The sequence below is a fragment of the Pseudophryne corroboree genome, chromosome 7 (assembly GCF_028390025.1).
Source record: "Pseudophryne corroboree isolate aPseCor3 chromosome 7, aPseCor3.hap2, whole genome shotgun sequence".
NCBI classification, from domain to species: domain Eukaryota; kingdom Metazoa; phylum Chordata; class Amphibia; order Anura; family Myobatrachidae; genus Pseudophryne; species Pseudophryne corroboree.
In genome coordinates, this window is record NC_086450.1 from 200,813,479 (window position 1) to 200,835,008 (window position 21,530).

Consider the following 21,530-nt stretch of genomic DNA (forward strand, 5'->3'; position numbering starts at 1 on the left):
TCCACAAAATGTGGAGAAGATGATGTTTATCAAAATTTATTATAAATTCCTCCAGGAAGACCTGTACCAGTAATTGCCTCCTAAAAGTACAGAGGGACCTGTGATGGTGGATTCCAGTGGGCACAAATTAATACTCTGTGAGGAGGAGGATGTACACAGTGAAAGGGGTGAGGAATCAGACGATGAGGATGAGGTCGACCTCTTGCCTCTGTAGAGCCAGTTTGTGCAAGGAGAAATTGATTGCTACTTTTTTTGGTGGGGGTCCAAACAAACCAGTCATTTCAGCCACAGTCATGTGGTAGACCCTGTCGCTGAAATTATTGGTTTGTTAAAGTGTGCATGTCCTGTTTATACAACATAATGGTGGGTGGGAGGGCCCAAGGACAATTCCATCTTGCACCTTTTTTTCTTATTATCATCATGTGCTGTTTGGGGACTATTTTTTTTAAAGTGCCATCCTGTCTCACACTTCCGTATATGTCCAGTGGTACTGGCATTTAATTCCAGTGATTTGGACGTATAATTCCAGTGATTTTGTCATTTAATTCCAGTGATTTGGACGTATAATTCCAGTGATTTGAACGTAATTCCAGTGATTTGGATGGATAATTCCAGTGATTTTGCCATTTAATTCCAGTGATTTGGACGTATCATTCCAGTGATTTGGATGTATAATTCCAGTGATTTGGACATATAATTCCAGTGGGAATTATTTGTGTCGCTTGGCTTAGTCATACAGCTACCTTATTGCACGTCTTCGATATCTTTGCATGAGGTGCTGTTTTGGGCCTAGTTTATGAAAAGTGCCATCCTGTCTGACACTGCCATATGAGTCCAGGGGTACTGCTGTATTAGTCCTGGGGTACTGCCGAATAAGTCCACCAATTTGTCCAATTTGTCCATTAGTCCATCTTTGCATGAGGTGCTGTTTGGAGCCTAGTTTTTGAAAAGTGCCATCCTGTCTGACACTGCAGTGCCACTCCTAGATGGGCCAGGTGTTTGTGCCGCACACTTGTGTCACTTAACTTGGCCATCCATTTACCTCATTGCACCTCTTTTTCTTCTTTGTATCATGTGCTGTTTGGGGACTAGTTTTTGAATAGTGTCATCTTGTCTGCAACTGTAGTGCCACTCCTAGATGGGCCAGGTGTTTGTGCCGCACACTTGTGTCGCTTAGCTTAGTCATACAGCCACCTCGGTGCACCTTTTAGGCCTAAAAACAATATTGTGAGGTGTTCAGTGTTCAGAATAGACTGGGAATGTGTGGAAATGAATGTTATTGAGGTTAAAAATACCGTAAGAGCAAAATTACCCCCAAATTCTGTGATTTTAGCTGTTTTTATATTTTTTTCAATAATCATCCAGATCCAAAACCAAAACCAAAACACGAAAAGGGTGGTTTTGGCAAAACCAAGCCAAAACCAAAACATGAAAGTGGAATTAGAACCAAAACCAAAACACAAAACACGAAAAGTGCCAGCCGCGCATCTCTAGTTTAAAACCTGCTTAAAAACTAGGAAACCTGACCTCCTACCAGCTGACTGTTAATGTAGTGTGTAGGCGGCTGAGACTGGAGCAGGCAACCAATCTCCGGTCCCGGTAGGCCAGCACCCTATCAGCATTGCGGCAATGCAAAATCCGAAGGGAGCCCTGCACTGTCCACTGCTTAATACCTGTTTGCTGTGAGAGTAAATTATGGGCAGTGATGTGTCTGACTACCCATATACAGTATTTATGTTCTGTGGCAAGGCATTACACAGCGTGGGTGAAGCCTGGGCACACAGTACAAGGTGGGGCTGATTTTGCCACAAATATAAACCAGAAACTTATTCTAACAGCAGAAAGGAAGAAATCAGAAATGGCAATTACTGATATTGTAAGCATTTCTGGTTTCTGCATGTGTAAATACCCCTCACATAAGGAACAATTGGTCTGATTCATGTGGAACTGTACCAATCTAATGAAAATTCTAATGCAGCGAATAGCATCTGTAGGAGATTAATGCCTCCTGTTAGCATTAGCGAGGATCCAAGTGCTGTGTTTGAGGATGAAGTCTCGTATCACCATCATAACCATCACGACCTTCGGTGGTCCAGGAAGTCTGCGTCCGATGACACAGACCATGGGCCCATTACTTTCAAAACTGGTGGGCACGCCCACATTTTAAAGAGAGGCACCTGGTGTCGCCCCCACTCTGTCTCTCCAAACACTGCAGCTTGTCAATCATTCCTTGGCTGACGAGGCTGCGAGCAACATTTCAAAACCCATTCTGCACATGCACAGAAGAGGTTTTGCGACTGTGCAGACCCTCAAACATTTTATTTGTACTCAAACCATAGGGTTTGCGTACAAATATGAATCAGGCCCTTAACTGTTCTGTACATGTGCAGAACAGGTTTTGCGATGCTGCTGCATTGTTAGTAGGGGCGGAGTGGGGGCAGCACCCGGCACCACTCTACCTTTGCCCACGTCCTTGCATTGTCCATAAAAATAAGGACACACAAAATGCTTCATAACCTATGACCACAGTGCACAGACACAGAAGTCTCTTTACTTCCTTGCAAAGTAAATCATCCTTATATTTCCTTTAAACTCTGCTCAGTCACAGAAATATAAAACTTGTGAACTCCCAATGGGATACGCCTGCAGTAAACACGTTTGGAGAATTAATTTTCACATCTCCAGTTTGTTTGAAAAATGCTGCAAAATATATCTCTGGATTATAAAGAAAAATATACCTTGTAAGAGATCTGCCACTTAATAATTTTTTTTTTACTAGTGATTTAGCATTTGGCAAAGTCATTGCTTCTGCTTTCTATCTTGATACTAAAGGGAAAAGGATTAATTAGACGTTACATTTTTATTTTTCCATATGTTCGCATGTATGGTATTTTGTATGCACTGTAACACTGTAACTTGCTGTGTGTTGTTGAGTGAGATTTCCCTAAACTATAGTTTATTAGTAACTGCTATTATTTTTTGGATGCTCAGTGTCTAATTATGTTCCATGTACTGTATATGCATTGGTGAAATACTTTACAAGACAAACACATTTAGCACATACAGTAACAGTAGCTGGTTGCCTGAGTGGATCACTGGCTTTCCAAAGTTCTGTGGATAGAGTTCATTGATATGACTTCTGCTCAGAGGCAGAACTCTGGGAGGCAACGGAGTCAGCTGCCGCCGGGCTCCTGCTTTGAAGGGGGGGCACCTCTCCTCCTGTTCCGTGTGTTCAGTGACATTAATCAATGACGTTAAATGACAGCAGCCAGTATCTCTTCCGTAGCCGACTTCCCCACTAGTCACTACACCTTACAAATCACAACCTCTTTATTATAGATACACTGGAAGCAGACAACTTACTGATGAAGCTATTTGCTCCTATAAAGGAAGCATGAGAATTCTAACTATATGAAGTTATTTCTCTGACAATTACAAGTAACTTCATATAGTTAGAATTCTCACACTTCCTGTGCAAGAGCAAACATCTCCATCAGTAAGGTGCATGCTACCAGTCTAATAGGTTGTGAATTCTAATCCTGGATATGACACTTGCAAATTAATTGTCAGAGAAATAATCATCATTGTGAGTGACTGAGCAGATCCATATAGTGTGTGGCTGGACCTCTACATAGATCTGCCTAGTTGCGACGGTTTTGTAGTAGCTTCATATAGTTAGAATCTGCAGGCTTGCTATGCAGGAGCAAATATGTATATATTGGGGGCACCAATATTTTTCTTGCCTCCGGGCAACTGGGACAAACTTACGCCACTGCTTCTGCTATTTAGTTTAAGCTGGCAAGGGTGGGGATATGTAAGGGCATTTGTCATTTGCAAGGGGCCTGATTGAGGTGCGGTTGTACAAAGCATTGCTGCGGATTCCTTGAAAGCAGCAGTGCTGCTTACCGTACATATAGTATGCTAATGTAGCAGGAGGCATCTGGTATAAATAAATGCATGCATGTGATCCATGCAGCATCGAATCCCCTACAACCAGTGGCTTCTGCAGCCCCTGGGCAGCAGCGCTGACTAGTGATGTGGTGGTGAAAGATGTATGTAATATATGTGCTGGCAGCGAATCAAGGATCAGCAGCAGCACTGTGTATCACAGCCGCCGTGCAGAACCCGGGACTCTGCACTAAGCTTCACTCTCCTAAGCTTGCCCCTAGATTGAGTCCCGGGTTCTGCACGGCAGCTGTGATATACAGCGCTGCTGCCAAACCCGTATACATTGACAGCACATAAACAAATGTGTCCTCGCACATCTTTGCTATTTTTACAGCCATGGCGTGGTGTTTCCGCAATGCGAATGCATGGCAGCATTGTGCACCGCTATGGCTGCTTTAATATGCTAATGATCGCAGGCACATGCGTACACACGTGCGCTGCGATCGCACAGAGAACAGGTATTATAACTACGGGTAGCTATGCATAGCTACCCGTCCCCACAGTCTCTCACAGTCCCCCTTTCACTATACTCGGCAGTGGGAGCTTCTTACACCCGCTGCCTGGCTGCTGCCGCTGTACTGCTCCCGCGAGTATAAAGTGTTCTCAGGAACATGCTTATGCACGTACCTGTGAACGACACGGCATGGCACTTCTTTGTCCTGCGATGTGAATGCATCATGGGCAAAGATGTATAGCAGCACATCTGTATTACAAACAGAACATCTTCACATGTATGTTTATATGTGATTAGCGCCCCTCTCAGGGGCTATAGCCGCTCCTGCCTACAACACCATCAGTCAGCTGAGTAATCCTCAGGTTACGTAGATCATCCACCGTAGCTCTGTTGCTGAGGCCAGGAAATGTCAGTTGAAAGGGAGACCATCGCTGCCTCCAAATGTCAATCACCTGACATCTGCAGTTACTTTGAGAATGACAACACAGGACCCATACTGCATATGTGCAATATGGGTCCTGTGCATGTGCAGTGTACTGAACATTAATACATTGCAACATTTACCTTAGAGCAACGGGACCTTAATCAGCCCCATGGTGCTGTGCGGTAAGAACTTTTGTGAAAATGTCACTTATTTGTGCCAATCAGCTGCCAGTATGTTGCAGGTAATGCACAACACACATATATCTTTGGGCATAGGCCAATACGCATATTTATGAAAATAATAATATTGGACAACTGAAATAAAGAAACATAATCTTCCCTTATTGTTAGGAGATATTTGCAAAATGAGTGGGGGTCAAACAAGCATTACAGAGGGAGAACAAATGTAAAGTTTTAAATCATTACCTATTATACAGGGAAATGCTGGGTGATGACATTACCACTTGTCATGTTCTGTAGATGATCACTTTCCAAACTGCAACCACTGTGCAAATCTAACATACCTAATGAGTGTCACTACTAAAATATTTATCAGTTTAGCCACCGTTATGGTTTTAATTGACCACGAGATGGGTCATTAGCACATCAAGATTGTCTTTTATTACATGTAAGACTTTTGTGTGCTTGAAGTTTTATATTTTTTACATTCAGTACAATGCGCCTAGAAGTGTGTAACTGTAGAAATGCATCTTTAAAAGTACAAACAATCGATCCAAAAAAGCACAGTGTACACATATTCTATATCTGTACAAACCGATGAGGAACAGTAGTGCCCTAGAATAGTAATAATTAATGAGCTAGTTAATTAGAACTTTAGAAATATTAGTGGGTCTTAGCTGGCTCTTATTATCAGATGCCTGCCCATTGTATGCTGCCCTCATTTATTTTAAAGTTATAGTTCCAGTTGTCTGTGAAACCTTTCTAGTGTCCTTCTCTTATCCAGAACTTCCCTCTCTCCTGAGCTGTAAGTTAGCACCGGGAGGTGCGAGTCCCGGCCGTTGCCTAGAAGCCGGTACGCCGCACCTCCCGCTGACCCCTGCTGACCTCTGCCTGGCGCCTAGCAACAGGCGGATGCCAGGCGTAAGGTCTCCTGGATCCTGCCCAGCACCTAGCAATGATGCAAGCTGCTAGACTGCTAGCAATGGGGCGCCGCAGGCAGACGGCGTTCTCCGTTGCTTAGGAGATAGATACGTACAGCAGGGCAGTTGCACTTACTTAGTCATTAGGATTCTTATTGGGGTAGCCCGTATTTATGCACTTCCTGCTGACTCCCAAATCACTGGTGAAAGTTTGTGCTTTAGTGTGAACCTGTCAGCTCCTGTGAGAACCTGTCTAGCCTGTAATTCCGAGACCGTGCCTTACTGACTTCCTGATCTTATCCAGCGAGCCTTGTATTCAGGTTTTGGTGTGGAGTTTTCACACAGGAACAGACTTGCCAGCATTTCTTTATTATATCCATCTTGTGCATTGTTGCATGTATTTACAGTCTAGTTGCTTATAACATCTTTGGACGTTGTTGCTTTAATATTTATTAAGTTGCTTATTACATCTTATGCATTGCAATTTCAACTCATTTAGCCTTCAACATTGAAGTGTATAACTATTACTGTTTACTGTTTATCTGCAGTCAGTTTAACCATGTATCAGGAGTGATAAAAAACAAGTTTCACTATTAGTCAGACTTATACATTCAGGTGTTTTACCACCAAATACAAAGTACTGTACAACATAAGTAAATATACTGAAGATAGTACTAGTTACCCATTACATGTCAGGTTGTATACTGACTATGCACAATTTGTTTTGCTTTTTTTTTATTTAATCTGATTATTATATCAGTGTTTTATTTTATAAATTGAAAGGTGGTTGGTGTTTGTTATGAATATAATATGGTGTTTTTAATAGGACAAGAAGGGGAATATATATATATATATATATATATATATATATATATGTGTGTATATATATATATATATATAGTCCTCCACAGTAGTGGAACTCCAAGACTTTAAGGAATAACTCCAGTCACAGCCAGTGTGTAGTAGTCAACGTTTCAATGCCTCTTTATTTGGGCATTTTCATAATGACATCAAATAAAGAAGCATTGAAACGTTGACTACAACACACTGGCTGTGATTGGAGTTATTCCTTAAAGGCTTGGAGTGCCACTACTGTGGAGGACTATATGTATGAAAGTTGTGCGGGCAACCAGCTAAGTAATATTGTTAAGAGGGAGTGCCGGACCATTGGTGGATATATGTACATATATATTTATTTATATATTTATTACAAGGGTATATTTATTACAAGTTGGTTTTAGTTTTACACTACACAGCGTAGCACCTTGACAAAAACGCCCAGGAGGCGTTGAAACGTTGGTGTCCACTATGCTTGTTATTGCTTGATTTATTTTGAATACATTTTTCATTTATTTAAATCCGTGGAGTGCCGCCTGGTTCTTTATGCATAGAGGAGAGGAGCAGTAATCCATCCCAGAGAGCCAGCACTTGCTATACTATGGAAGGAGAGCACCCCGGTGCTCGATAAAAGGACAGTGAGTGCCATTATATACACATGGATAAACCGGAATAAAGGCTGTATGTTTATTTACCAGTCTGTTGAGTGCCTCTGCTTCCAAGGCCACATGGATATATATATATATATATATATATATATATGTAGAAAAGATAGCTGCGGTACTCAGGGTCTTGTAAACAGGCAAAGTGTATTGATAATTCACAACATGGCACACCAATGTTTTGGGGTGTCTAGCCCCTTTGTCAAGGGCAATGTCCATTGTCTGGTTATATAAAACCAAACAAGACAAGTGTTTAGATTTGGATATATGTCTCTAATCCGGGAACAATTGTTCACCTTGGGTCTTAACCACATAACTGACATTTTTATCCACAAAAACCACTCAGAAATTGTCGTTTTTTTTATTAGTGAATTAGATGAAGAACATGAATTTAACCCTATCCAAAATGATTTTAGTAAAAAAAAAAGTTTTTTGTGTTATTTAAACATTGAAACATTGATCGGGAACATCATGACTATCGGAACATCAGTAACATCGTGACCATCATGTCTTTAGTTTTTAGAGCCCAGACAGCTGCCAGGTACACAGTGTGTGTGGGGGGGGGGGGGGGGGGGGTGTGGCTTGTGGGTGATGATTTACACTTACCAGTGGCTGCTATTGTTTGCAGCCACTGGGGAATCCTGATGTGCTGACCGATCAACAATGATTGGCAGCATGGCAACAATGGGGGCTGGGTGCTGGAAGGCAGTCCCTCTGACAGCAGCAGCAGAGGGAAGTTTTCCTTCCCTGCCACTGCTTACATAGCTTATCTGACTGGTCACATTCTGTGTATGATCATTTTGAATCTGATGTGACCATGGCAGGCAAGTGGTTAAATCCATATGATTCATGTTAAACATTGTATATATGTTATTTCTAACTCTCAAAATTGAGGCATCAGTGTTTCTTATCATTTATGTATATTTCCTAATTTGACCCTTGTACCCATGAAATTGCTTATTCAGGAGTCTTCCAGCCTATATAAGCTAGAAATTGTCAATGATAAATGAGCCTTGATCTGCTTAGATGAAACACGGACTGCAGAAGTGCCAGGATGATCTAAATATAACTCAGCCTCTAGACACAGAGGGCGAGGCTCCTGAGTATGCTGATGTTATTGCTGTATTGAACATCTGCTGAATTGATCAATAACCTTAGCTAAGTATACAATAAATTTATATTTATATATTCAAGTTATTTGTTGAAGTACTTCACCCACTGTTGAATCCACCCACTGGGTCTCCCCGAACTTAACCCACCTGTAACAAACCATCAGATTGTTTATCATTGCAGCTGCAGTCCTACTGCAGATCTGGTTGCAGATTCTATATCCAATCTATGCATTCACTTATCTAATTTTTCAGCAAACCTCCAATCTGCATCTGATGAAACAATCTGCTCAAAGGATTGTATCACCATACACACTTTTCCAAACTTTGGCAGACCAAATTCCACTAACACAAAGTATGACTTTATAATTGTCAGTGCTACACTGCACAGTGTGATCTGTGCAGACTATTAATCAGCCTGCAGCTATTCCTAACTGATGCATATCTACATATTAGTGTAAAGTGTACTTTGCTAGATATATGTACATGGCCAACTTGAAGGGTTGTTATTATTATATCCTTTACATTTTCCTATATTGGATGGTGGCACGGAGACAGGAACACAGAACACCAGGCTGAAACCAGTGGTACTGAACACCAGACCAGGACTGGTGGCAAAAAGAATACCGGGCTTATACTGGTGGTACTGAACACCAGGTCGGGATTGGTGGCACACAGACTGAACACAAGGCTGGTACTGGTGGTTCTGAACACCAGACTGGGACTGGTTGTACTTTAACTGAACACTGAGCTTGTACCGATGGTACTGGACACTGAGCTAGAACCAGTGGTATTTAAAATGAACTGGGACACTGGCACCACATTTTCTAAATGTGTGATTACCTGTGTTTTTACCTCCTCTCCTCATTACCTCCCCATATTATCTCTGACTGTCAATCACTCTGAAAATAAATTCTATCTGCGAGCTGCATCACATAAGTAATTTACAAGCAGGCATTGCTGCCACAAGACATGCACAGTCATCCTATAATCATTAAGTTGCATATATATTGGTATTTCGTAAAAACTGCAATCAGGTCCACAGTGTACTGTATCTGATCCTTATGGCTCTACAGTCACTAGCCGGGAGTAGAAAGTCACTGTGGTCATTGAAGAGACCTATAAGGTAGAGAGTCAAGAAGCTGTGAGGAAACCTGGAAAACATGAACTATTTGGGGTCCTGAGGACCGAGTTTCAGAACCTTTTCCATAAAGTAACCAAGAGAAGGTTTTCATTAATTAAGAACTAGGGCCCAAATGTATTAAGCATTAAAAAGTGATAAAGTGTAGACTGATAAAGAGTGATAAATGACCAGCCAACCAGCTCCTAACTGTCATTTTTCTAACACATCCTGTTACATGGTAGTTAGGAGGCTGATTGGATGGTCATTTATCACTCTTTATCCGTCTACACTTTATCGGGCATAATACATTTGGGCCTTGATAAGAAGGAAGGAAGGATTGATTCGTAAATTAATTTAATTTAATTCTTTAATTATGAAAATGTTAATCAAGGAGGGCATTGAAGACATAATTAGCTTAGACTTTGACAGCAGTTAAGAAGTAAAAACCACTTTGCACATTTAATGCACATATAAAAAAAATGTTGTTGTTGAAAACAGTTAACCTACCAGTATGTTTTTGGATTGTGGGCGAGAATATACAAACTCCACATAGTTAGGGCCATGATGGGAATCAAACTCATGACCTCAGAGCTGTGAGGTAGTAATGTTAACCATTACACTATCCATACTGCCCTAGTTGCTGAAAAAGAAAGAGAGAAGGATTGATTAGTTAGCATACCAGTGTCATTCTGTTCGAAAAATACAGGGATATCATGGGAAGATGGCTTACCTCGCTAAGACTCTCCTCCGGATATGTAATTTCTGTTATGCACACAATAAACTTGGTGGTTCTGAATTTTTTAAAAATGAAAGGGTCTTGCAGGAGTGACCATACTTGGTCCTAAGTTTAAGTCATACATTGTGTCTTTCTTGTCAATGGACACAAATCTTCAGATATGTACTGAGCTGTTGGTGAGAAAATTGTCAGTCCAAGAGGAACATGACACAGCAACATCTCCTCCTTCAGTTTCTCCAGCAACTGCGGCTGACAGAGAATTTTTTTTTTTTCCTTAGAGACCCAGTGGCAGATCGGTCAGCAAAAGCTTTTGACATCTGGTTTGGAGTGAATGAACTGCCTGCAATTACTGACATGTCTACTGTAACTGCTAATAATACAGTCAGCATTCAAAAAATGGTTGATGATTATTTTAGTGATAGCATCCAAATAGACATGTCAGACTGTTCCAATACTGGCAGGAAAAATAAAACAATTTGGAGGCCTTTGCAAAGCTGGCTGTGCTTTACTTAAGTTGCCCACCCTCCAGAGTGTACTCAGAAAGTTTTCAGCGCAGCCGGGAACCTTGTCAGCGATCGGCGAAAGAGGTCCTGCTCTCCTCTGAAATGTTCGTCCTCCATATCTATCAACAAACATGTAGTGAAGTACAGCACAGGCCCCAAATTGTACATAAAATTTACCACCTTCAGTGTCACACAATATGTGTCTAAATACCAAATAAAATATATTACAGGACATTCTGCTTATGTGCAGTATGTGTCCTAGTGTTTCCAAGTAGCAACATAACTGACATGTTGCGTCCATTTCGGGTGGAGCTGGGATGGCAAAGGGGACCATTTTAAAAAATGGGGACTTGTTACCTCCATTTTTTAGTGATGGCAGACACAGGTTGACCAAATAGCTTCTTGTCTTCCAAGGACCGTCTCCCGTGATGAATTTCTCCAAAGCACTCAAACACTGTGGTTGGAACAGTGCTACTTCCCAACAGCAGCTCACAGTTGGCCTAAACTCTCTTGCTGCTGCAGACCACTCTTGCAGTTGTAGAAGATCATAACTCTCCAGTGGCCTCTGTTGAGCTCCATGACGAATTTGTGAAGAAAGTGAACATACTGACTTATTCGTTGTGCAGTGCTACTATGGTTCTGTGCCTTCACATTTTACAAAAACTTTAGACATATAAGAGATTACAGTTCACAACCAGTCACATTGTGTCTACTCTACCTATGCACTGCACATCTAGAAACGTATTGCACACACCTCATACATGCACCCTGGAGGCCTCATTATAGAGGTAAAGCAGGAAGGAACATCGACAAGATGTAAGAACATCTTGTCTGTTTAAGAAGGGAAGAGAAGACTCCTTAGTGCTTAGTGCTGATGAGCTGTGTCTCCCTGCCAATTCCAGTGCGCATGTACAAGATCTTACTACTCATGCAAGATCATCCATGCAGCACGAAGCCGGCACATGCCACAGCCAGAAACAGCACTGTACCTGCTGTCGAAATAGATAGCTGTAGGTGTCGGATTGGTCAGTGCCATTGACCGTTCTTACATTGCCCTTCATATTGGCATGCTATGTAAAAGATAGCAGCCCGATAATGACAGGGGCACACACCAGGGTTGGACTAGCCCTCAGGGGTACAGGTAAAACCCCTGGTGCGCCCCACCGCCTGGAGTCCCACCTCTTCCTCTAATAATCAGGCCCCACACTGTGCTCTTGAATCATACATTATACATATGTTAGAATATACTGCACAGGACTATGGGGTATATTCTAGAGTGCATTGCTGTTATTAATCTGGTACATTATCATGCATACACTAGCAGTATTTACTATATATATATTTTTATATATATTTATCAAGGGGCATAGACCATGCTCTCTCTAATGGTTAGCCAATCCTGTGTGGAAGCTGGCCACAACCTCTCTGAAGACTTGGCCACACCCCTAACCATAGGCCCTTACCACTGCATCCCCAAGCGGGTCCTTTATGCCCCAGTTCGACTCTGGCACACACTGCCCATCGGGCATCTCAGAATACAGTACACCACACTGTGATTTTGCACAGAACAATTATTGCTCATTATCAGTATATTTGTATTTCCAATATCTTATTAATTAACCACACTTATAGTTGAATAGGTTTATTAGTTTCAAACCTCCATGAAATTTAATTTTCCTCAGTCTGTGTTAAACCTATAGGTTTTTTTTTGCATTGTGAACCTATAACCATATTAGGTGGCACAGCCAAAAACCACTTCAAAACAAATCATTCTCAGACATTCAAAGTAAGGCAGCCGTCAGCATGATCTTAAGATTCCATGTTAAGTTATTTTACAGCTATCGAAAAATGGGTGATGGTTGCTTATGTTTTCCCTGAGAAACAATGATTTTCTTTGATTATAGTTTTTTGGCAACTTGCCCAAAGGCGAGATTGACTGCGCTGTCCTATTCTCGGTTTCTTTCCCATGCTGAGACACTCAGTCTGATCCTTCTGTGAGAGGGGAAAGCACACATGATGGATAAATATTTACCTGCGTCTGTTTTCACCTAACCTGGCTGTAACCCCAAATTCAGTTGTGTTTTCAGCAGTGCAAAGCTCAGGGAGTTCATTTGGCACCATTCAGTAGTCAAGACGAGGTAGAAAAAGAAATTGATGCTGTTGCCAAATAATGAGATTTGTGGGAAACGCTATAATTCGACAGATAAGACTCTACTTCATTGTTCAAAGTCATTAATGATTAAACAAGCATTTGCAATGATTAGTTTTTGCAAGCAGCATTAGTGGCGAAACTAGCGAGTGCTCCTCACTATTATACACACATGAGATATACCGTGTGTGTGTGTGTGTGTGTGTGTGTGTGTGTGTGTGTGTGTGTGTGTATACAGGTTGAGTATCCCTTATCCAAAATGCTTGGGACCAGAGGTATTTTGGATATGGGATTTTTCCGTATTTTGGAATAATTGCATACCATAATCAAATATTATGGTGATGGGGCCTAAATCTAAGCACAGAATGCATTTATGTTTCACATACACCTTATACACACAGCCTGAAGGTCATTTTAGCCAATATTTTTAATAACTTTGTGCATTAAACAAAGTGTGTGTACATTCACACAATTCATTTATGTTTCATATACACCTTATGCACACAGTCTGAAGGTCATTTAATACAATATTTTTAATAACTTTGAGTATTAAACAAAGTTTGTGTACACTGAGCCATCAGAAAGCAAAGGTTTCACTATCTCACTCTCACTCAAAAAAGTCCGTATTTCGGAATATTACGTATTTCGGAATATTTGGATATGGGATACTCAACCTGTATATATATATATATATATATATATATATATATATCAGTCCAGAGAGCAAGTCAGAACTCATAAAAAACTAGAGATGAGCGGGTTCGGTTTCTCTGAAACCGAACCCGCACGAACTTCATGTTTTTTTCACGGGTCCGAGCAGACTCGGATCCTCCCGCCTTGCTCGGTTAACCCGAGCGCGCCCGAACGTCATCATGACGCTGTCGGATTCTCGCGAGACTCGGATTCTATATAAGGAGCCGCGCGTCGCCGCCATTTTCACACGTGCATTGAGATTGATAGGGAGAGGACGTGGCTGGCGTCCTCTCCATTAGAAATTAGATTAGAAGAGAGAGAGAGATTGTGCAGAGTCAGACAGAGTTTACCACAGTGACCAGTGCAGTTGTTGTTAGTTAACTTTTATTTATTTTAATATATCCGTTCTCTGCTATATCCGTTCTCTGCCTGAAAAAAAACGATACACAGCAGCAGCCAGTCACACAGTGTGACTCAGTCTGTGTGCACTCAGCTCAGCCCAGTGTGCTGCACATCAATGTATAAAAGGCAAAGCTTATAATAATTGTGGGGGAGACTGGGGAGCACTGCAGGTTGTTATAGCAGGAGCCCCCAGGAGTACATAATATTATATTAATTTAAAATTAAACAGTGCACACTTTTGCTGCAGGAGTGCCACTGCCAGTGTGACTAGTGGTGACCAGTGCCTGACCACCAGTATAGTAGTATATTGTTGTATGTATTGTATACTATCTCTTTATCAACCAGTCTATATTAGCAGCAGACACAGTACAGTGCGGTAGTTCACGGCTGTGGCTACCTCTGTGTCGGCAGTCGGAACTCGGCAGACAGTCCGTCCATCCATAATTGTATTACAATATATACCACCTAACCGTGGTATTTTTTTTTCTTTCTTTATACCGTCGTCATAGTGTCATACTAGTTGTTACGAGTATACTACTATCTCTTTATCAACCAGTGTACAGTGCGGTAGTTCACGGCTGTGGCTACCTCTGTGTCGGCAGTCGGCAGGCAGTCCGTCCATCCATAATTGTATTATTATTATAATATATACCACCTAACCGTGGTTTTTTTTTCATTCTTTATACCGTCATAGTGTCATACTAGTTGTTACGAGTATACTACTATCTCTTTATCAACCAGTGTACAGTGCGGTAGTTCACGGCTGTGGCTACCTCTGTGTCGGCAGTCGGCAGGCAGTCCGTCCATCCATAATTGTATTATTATTATAATATATACCACCTAACCGTGGTTTTTTTTTCATTCTTTATACCGTCATAGTGTCATACTAGTTGTTACGAGTATACTACTATCTCTTTATCAACCAGTGTACAGTGCGGTAGTTCACGGCTGTGGCTACCTCTGTGTCGGCAGTCGGCAGGCAGTCCGTCCATCCATAATTGTATTATTATTATAATATATACCACCTAACCGTGGTTTTTTTTTCATTCTTTATACCGTCATAGTGTCATACTAGTTGTTACGAGTATACTACTATCTCTTTATCAACCAGTGTACAGTGCGGTAGTTCACGGCTGTGGCTACCTCTGTGTCGGCAGTCGGCAGGCAGTCCGTCCATCCATAATTGTATTATTATTATAATATATACCACCTAACCGTGGTTTTTTTTTCATTCTTTATACCGTCATAGTGTCATACTAGTTGTTACGAGTATACTACTATCTCTTTATCAACCAGTGTACAGTGCGGTAGTTCACGGCTGTGGCTACCTCTGTGTCGGCAGTCGGCAGGCAGTCCGTCCATCCATAATTGTATTATTATTATAATATATACCACCTAACCGTGGTTTTTTTTTCATTCTTTATACCGTCATAGTGTCATACTAGTTGTTACGAGTATACTACTATCTCTTTATCAACCAGTGTACAGTGCGGTAGTTCACGGCTGTGGCTACCTCTGTGTCGGCAGTCGGCAGGCAGTCCGTCCATCCATAATTGTATTATTATTATAATATATACCACCTAACCGTGGTTTTTTTTTCATTCTTTATACCGTCATAGTGTCATACTAGTTGTTACGAGTATACTACTATCTCTTTATCAACCAGTGTACAGTGCGGTAGTTCACGGCTGTGGCTACCTCTGTGTCGGCAGTCGGCAGGCAGTCCGTCCATCCATAATTGTATTATTATTATAATATATACCACCTAACCGTGGTTTTTTTTTCATTCTTTATACCGTCATAGTGTCATACTAGTTGTTACGAGTATACTACTATCTCTTTATCAACCAGTGTACAGTGCGGTAGTTCACGGCTGTGGCTACCTCTGTGTCGGCAGTCGGCAGGCAGTCCGTCCATCCATAATTGTATTATTATTATAATATATACCACCTAACCGTGGTTTTTTTTTCATTCTTTATACCGTCATAGTGTCATACTAGTTGTTACGAGTATACTACTATCTCTTTATCAACCAGTGTACAGTGCGGTAGTTCACGGCTGTGGCTACCTCTGTGTCGGCAGTCGGCAGGCAGTCCGTCCATCCATAATTGTATTATTATTATAATATATACCACCTAACCGTGGTTTTTTTTTCATTCTTTATACCGTCATAGTGTCATACTAGTTGTTACGAGTATACTACTATCTCTTTATCAACCAGTGTACAGTGCGGTAGTTCACGGCTGTGGCTACCTCTGTGTCGGCAGTCGGCAGGCAGTCCGTCCATCCATAATTGTATTATTATTATAATATATACCACCTAACCGTGGTTTTTTTTTCATTCTTTATACCGTCATAGTGTCATACTAGTTGTTACGAGTATACTACTATCTCTTTATCAACCAGTGTACAGTGCGGTAGTTCACGGCTGTGGCTACCTCTGTGTCGGCAGTCGGCAGGCAGTCCGTCCATCCATAATTGTATTATTATTATAATATATACCACCTAACCGTGGTTTTTTTTTCATTCTTTATACCGTCATAGTGTCATACTAGTTGTTACGAGTATACTACTATCTCTTTATCAACCAGTGTACAGTGCGGTAGTTCACGACTGTGGCTACCTCTGTGTCGGCAGTCGGCAGGCAGTCCGTCCATCCATAATTGTATTATTATTATAATATATACCACCTAACCGTGGTTTTTTTTTCATTCTTTATACCGTCGTCATAGTGTCATACTAGTTGTTACGAGTATACTACTATCTCTTTATCAACCAGTGTACAGTGCGGTAGTTCACGGCTGTGGCTACCTCTGTGTCGGCAGTCGGCAGGTATCCAATACTAGTATCCAATCCATCCATCTCCATTGTTTACCTGAGGTGCCTTTTAGTTCTGCCTATAAAATATGGAGAACAAAAAAGTTGAGGTTCCAAAATTAGGGAAAGATCAAGATCCACTTCCACCTCGTGCTGAAGCTGCTGCCACTAGTCATGGCCGAGACGATGAAATGCCAGCAACGTCGTCTGCCAAGGCCGATGCCCAATGTCATAGTACAGAGCATGTCAAATCCAAAACACCAAATATCAGTAAAAAAAGGACTCCAAAACCTAAAATAAAATTGTCGGAGGAGAAGCGTAAACTTGCCAATATGCCATTTACCACACGGAGTGGCAAGGAACGGCTGAGGCCCTGGCCTATGTTCATGGCTAGTGGTTCAGCTTCACATGAGGATGGAAGCACTCAGCCTCTCGCTAGAAAACTGAAAAGACTCAAGCTGGCAAAAGCACCGCAAAGAACTGTGCGTTCTTTGAAATCCCAAATCCACAAGGAGAGTCCAATTGTGTCGTTTGCGATGCCTGACCTTCCCAACACTGGACGTGAAGAGCATGCGCCTTCCACCATTTGCACGCCCCCTGCAAGTGCTGGAAGGAGCACCCGCAGTCCAGTTCCTGATAGTCAGATTGAAGATGTCAGTGTTGAAGTACACCAGGATGAGGAGGATATGGGTGTTGCTGGCGCTGGGGAGGAAATTGACCAGGAGGATTCTGATGGTGAGGTGGTTTGTTTAAGTCAGGCACCCGGGGAGACACCTGTTGTCCGTGGGAGGAATATGGCCGTTGACATGCCAGGTGAAAATACCAAAAAAATCAGCTCTTCGGTGTGGAGGTATTTCACCAGAAATGCGGACAACAGGTGTCAAGCCGTGTGTTCCCTTTGTCAAGCTGTAATAAGTAGGGGTAAGGACGTTAACCACCTCGGAACATCCTCCCTTATACGTCACCTGCAGCGCATTCATAATAAGTCAGTGACAAGTTCAAAAACTTTGGGTGACAGCGGAAGCAGTCCACTGACCAGTAAATCCCTTCCTCTTGTAACCAAGCTCACGCAAACCACCCCACCAACTCCCTCAGTGTCAATTTCCTCCTTCCCCAGGAATGCCAATAGTCCTGCAGGCCATGTCACTGGCAAGTCTGACGAGTCCTCTCCTGCCTGGGATTCCTCTGATGCATCCTTGCGTGTAACGCCTACTGCTGCTGGCGCTGCTGTTGTTGCCGCTGGGAGTCGATGGTCATCCCAGAGGGGAAGTCGTAAGCCCACTTGTACTACTTCCAGTAAGCAATTGACTGTTCAACAGTCCTTTGCGAGGAAGATGAAATATCACAGCAGTCATCCTACTGCAAAGCGGATAACTGAGGCCTTGGCATCCTGGGTGGTGAGAAACGTGGTTCCGGTATCCATCATTACTGCAGAGCCAACTAGAGACTTGTTGGAGGTACTGTGTCCCCGGTACCAAATACCATCTAGGTTCCATTTCTCTAGGCAGGCGATACCGAAAATGTACACAGACCTCAGAAAAAGAGTCACCAGTGTCCTAAAAAATGCAGCTGTACCCAATGTCCACTTAACCACGGACATGTGGACAAGTGGAGCAGGGCAGGGTCAGGACTATATGACTGTGACAGCCCACTGGGTAGATGTATGGACTCCCGCCGCAAGAACAGCAGCGGCGGCACCAGTAGCAGCATCTCGCAAACGCCAACTCTTTCCTAGGCAGGCTACGCTTTGTATCACCGCTTTCCAGAATACGCACACAGCTGAAAACCTCTTACGGCAACTGAGGAAGATCATCGCGGAATGGCTTACCCCAATTGGACTCTCCTGTGGATTTGTGGCATCGGACAACGCCAGCAATATTGTGTGTGCATTAAATCTGGGCCAATTCCAGCACGTCCCATGTTTTGCACATACCTTGAATTTGGTGGTGCAGAATTTTTTAAAAAACGACAGGGGCGTGCAAGAGATGCTGTCGGTGGCCAGAAGAATTGCGGGACACTTTCGGCGTACAGGCACCACGTACAGAAAACTGGAGCACCACCAAAAACTACTGAACCTGCCCTGCCATCATCTGAAGCAAGAAGTGGTAACGAGGTGGAATTCAACCCTCTATATGCTTCAGAGGTTGGAGGAGCAGCAAAAGGCCATTCAAGCCTATACAATTGAGCACGATATAGTAGGTGGAATGCACCTGTCTCAAGTGCAGTGGAGAATGATTTCAACGTTGTGCAAGGTTCTGATGCCCTTTGAACTTGCCACACGTGAAGTCAGTTCAGACACTGCCAGCCTGAGTCAGGTCATTCCCCTCATCAGGCTTTTGCAGAAGAAGCTGGAGGCATTGAAGAAGGAGCTAACACGGAGCGATTCCGCTAGGCATGTGGGACTTGTGGATGCAGCCCTTAATTCGCTTAACAAGGATTCACGGGTGGTCAATCTGTTGAAATCAGAGCACTACATTTTGGCCACCGTGCTCGATCCTAGATTTAAAGCCTACCTTGGATCTCTCTTTCCGGCAGACACAGGTCTGCTGGGGTTGAAAGACCTGCTGGTGACAAAATTGTCAAGTCAAGCGGAACGCGACCTGTCAACATCTCCTCCTTCACATTCTCCCGCAACTGGGGGTGCGAGGAAAAGGCTCAGAATTCCGAGCCCACCCGCTGGCGGTGATGCAGGGCAGTCTGGAGCGACTGCTGATGCTGACATCTGGTCCGGACTGAAGGACCTGACAACGATTACGGACATGTCGTCTACTGTCACTGCATATGATTCTCTCAACATTGATAGAATGGTGGAGGATTATATGAGTGACCGCATCCAAGTAGGCACGTCACACAGTCCGTACTTATACTGGCAGGAAAAAGAGGCAATTTGGAGGCCCTTGCACAAACTGGCTTTATTCTACCTAAGTTGCCCTCCCACAAGTGTGTACTCCGAAAGAGTGTTTAGTGCCGCCGCTCACCTTGTCAGCAATCGGCGTACGAGGTTACATCCAGAAAATGTGGAGAAGATGATGTTCATTAAAATGAATTATAATCAATTCCTCCGCGGAGACATTGACCAGCAGCAATTGCCTCCACAAAGTACACAGGGAGCTGAGATGGTGGATTCCAGTGGGGACGAATTGATAATCTGTGAGGAGGGGGATGTACACGGTGATATATCGGAGGGTGAAGATGAGGTGGACATCTTGCCTCTGTAGAGCCAGTTTGTGCAAGGAGAGATTAATTGCTTCTTTTTTGGGGGGGGTCCAAACCAACCCGTCATATCAGTCACAGTCGTGTGGCAGACCCTGTCACTGAAATGATGGGTTGGTTAAAGTGTGCATGTCCTGTTTTGTTTATACAACATAAGGGTGGGTGGGAGGGCCCAAGGATAATTCCATCTTGCACCTCTTTTTTCTTTTCTTTTTCTTTGCATCATGTGCTGATTGGGGAGGGTTTTTTGGAAGGGACATCCTGCGTGACACTGCAGTGCCACTCCTAGATGGGCCCGGTGTTTGTGTCGGCCACTAGGGTCGCTAATCTTACTCACACAGCTACCTCATTGCGCCTCTTTTTTTCTTTGCGTCATGTGCTGTTTGGGGAGGGTTTTTTGGAAGGGACATCCTGCGTGACACTGCAGTGCCACTCCTAGATGTGCCCGGTGTTTGTGTCGGCCACTAGGGTCGCTAATCTTACTCACACAGTCAGCTACCTCATTGCGCCTCTTTTTTTCTTTGCGTCATGTGCTGTTTGGGGAGGGTTTTTTGGAAGGGCCATCCTGCGTGACACTGCAGTGCCACTCCTAGATGGGCCCGGTGTTTGTGTCGGCCACTAGGGTCGCTTATCTTTCTCACACAGTCAGCTACCTCATTGCGCCTCTTTTTTTCTTTGCGTCATGTGCTGTTTGGGGAGGGTTTTTTGGAAGGGACATCCTGCGTGACACTGCAGTGCCACTCCTAGATGGGCCCGGTGTTTGTGTCGGCCACTAGGGTCGCTAATCTTACTCACACAGCTACCTCATTGCGCCTCTTTTTTTCTTTGCGTCATGTGCTGTTTGGGGAGGGTTTTTTGGAAGGGACATCCTGCGTGACACTGCAGTGCCACTCCTAGATGGGCCCGGTGTTTGTGTCGGCCACTAGGGTCGCTTATCTTACTCACACAGCGACCTCGGTGCAAATTTTAGGACTAAAAATAATATTGTGAGGTGTGATGTGTTCAGAATAGGCTGAAAATGAGTGTAAATTATGTTTTTTGAGGTTAATAATACTTTGGGATCAAAATGACCCCCAAATTCTATGATTTAAGCTGTTTTTTAGGGTTTTTTGAAAAAAACACCCGAATCCAAAACACACCCGAATCCGACAAAAAAAATTCGGTGAGGTTTTGCCAAAACGCGGTCGAACCCAAAACACGGCCGCGGAACCGAACCCAAAACCAAAACACAAAACCCGAAAAATTTCCGGCGCTCATCTCTATAAAAAACAATGGGATAATAAATAATGAAAAAGCACACGGACCAGCACTCACATTTGGTAGGGCATGTTTTAGTGACAAAACATCAGTTTGCAATCAAT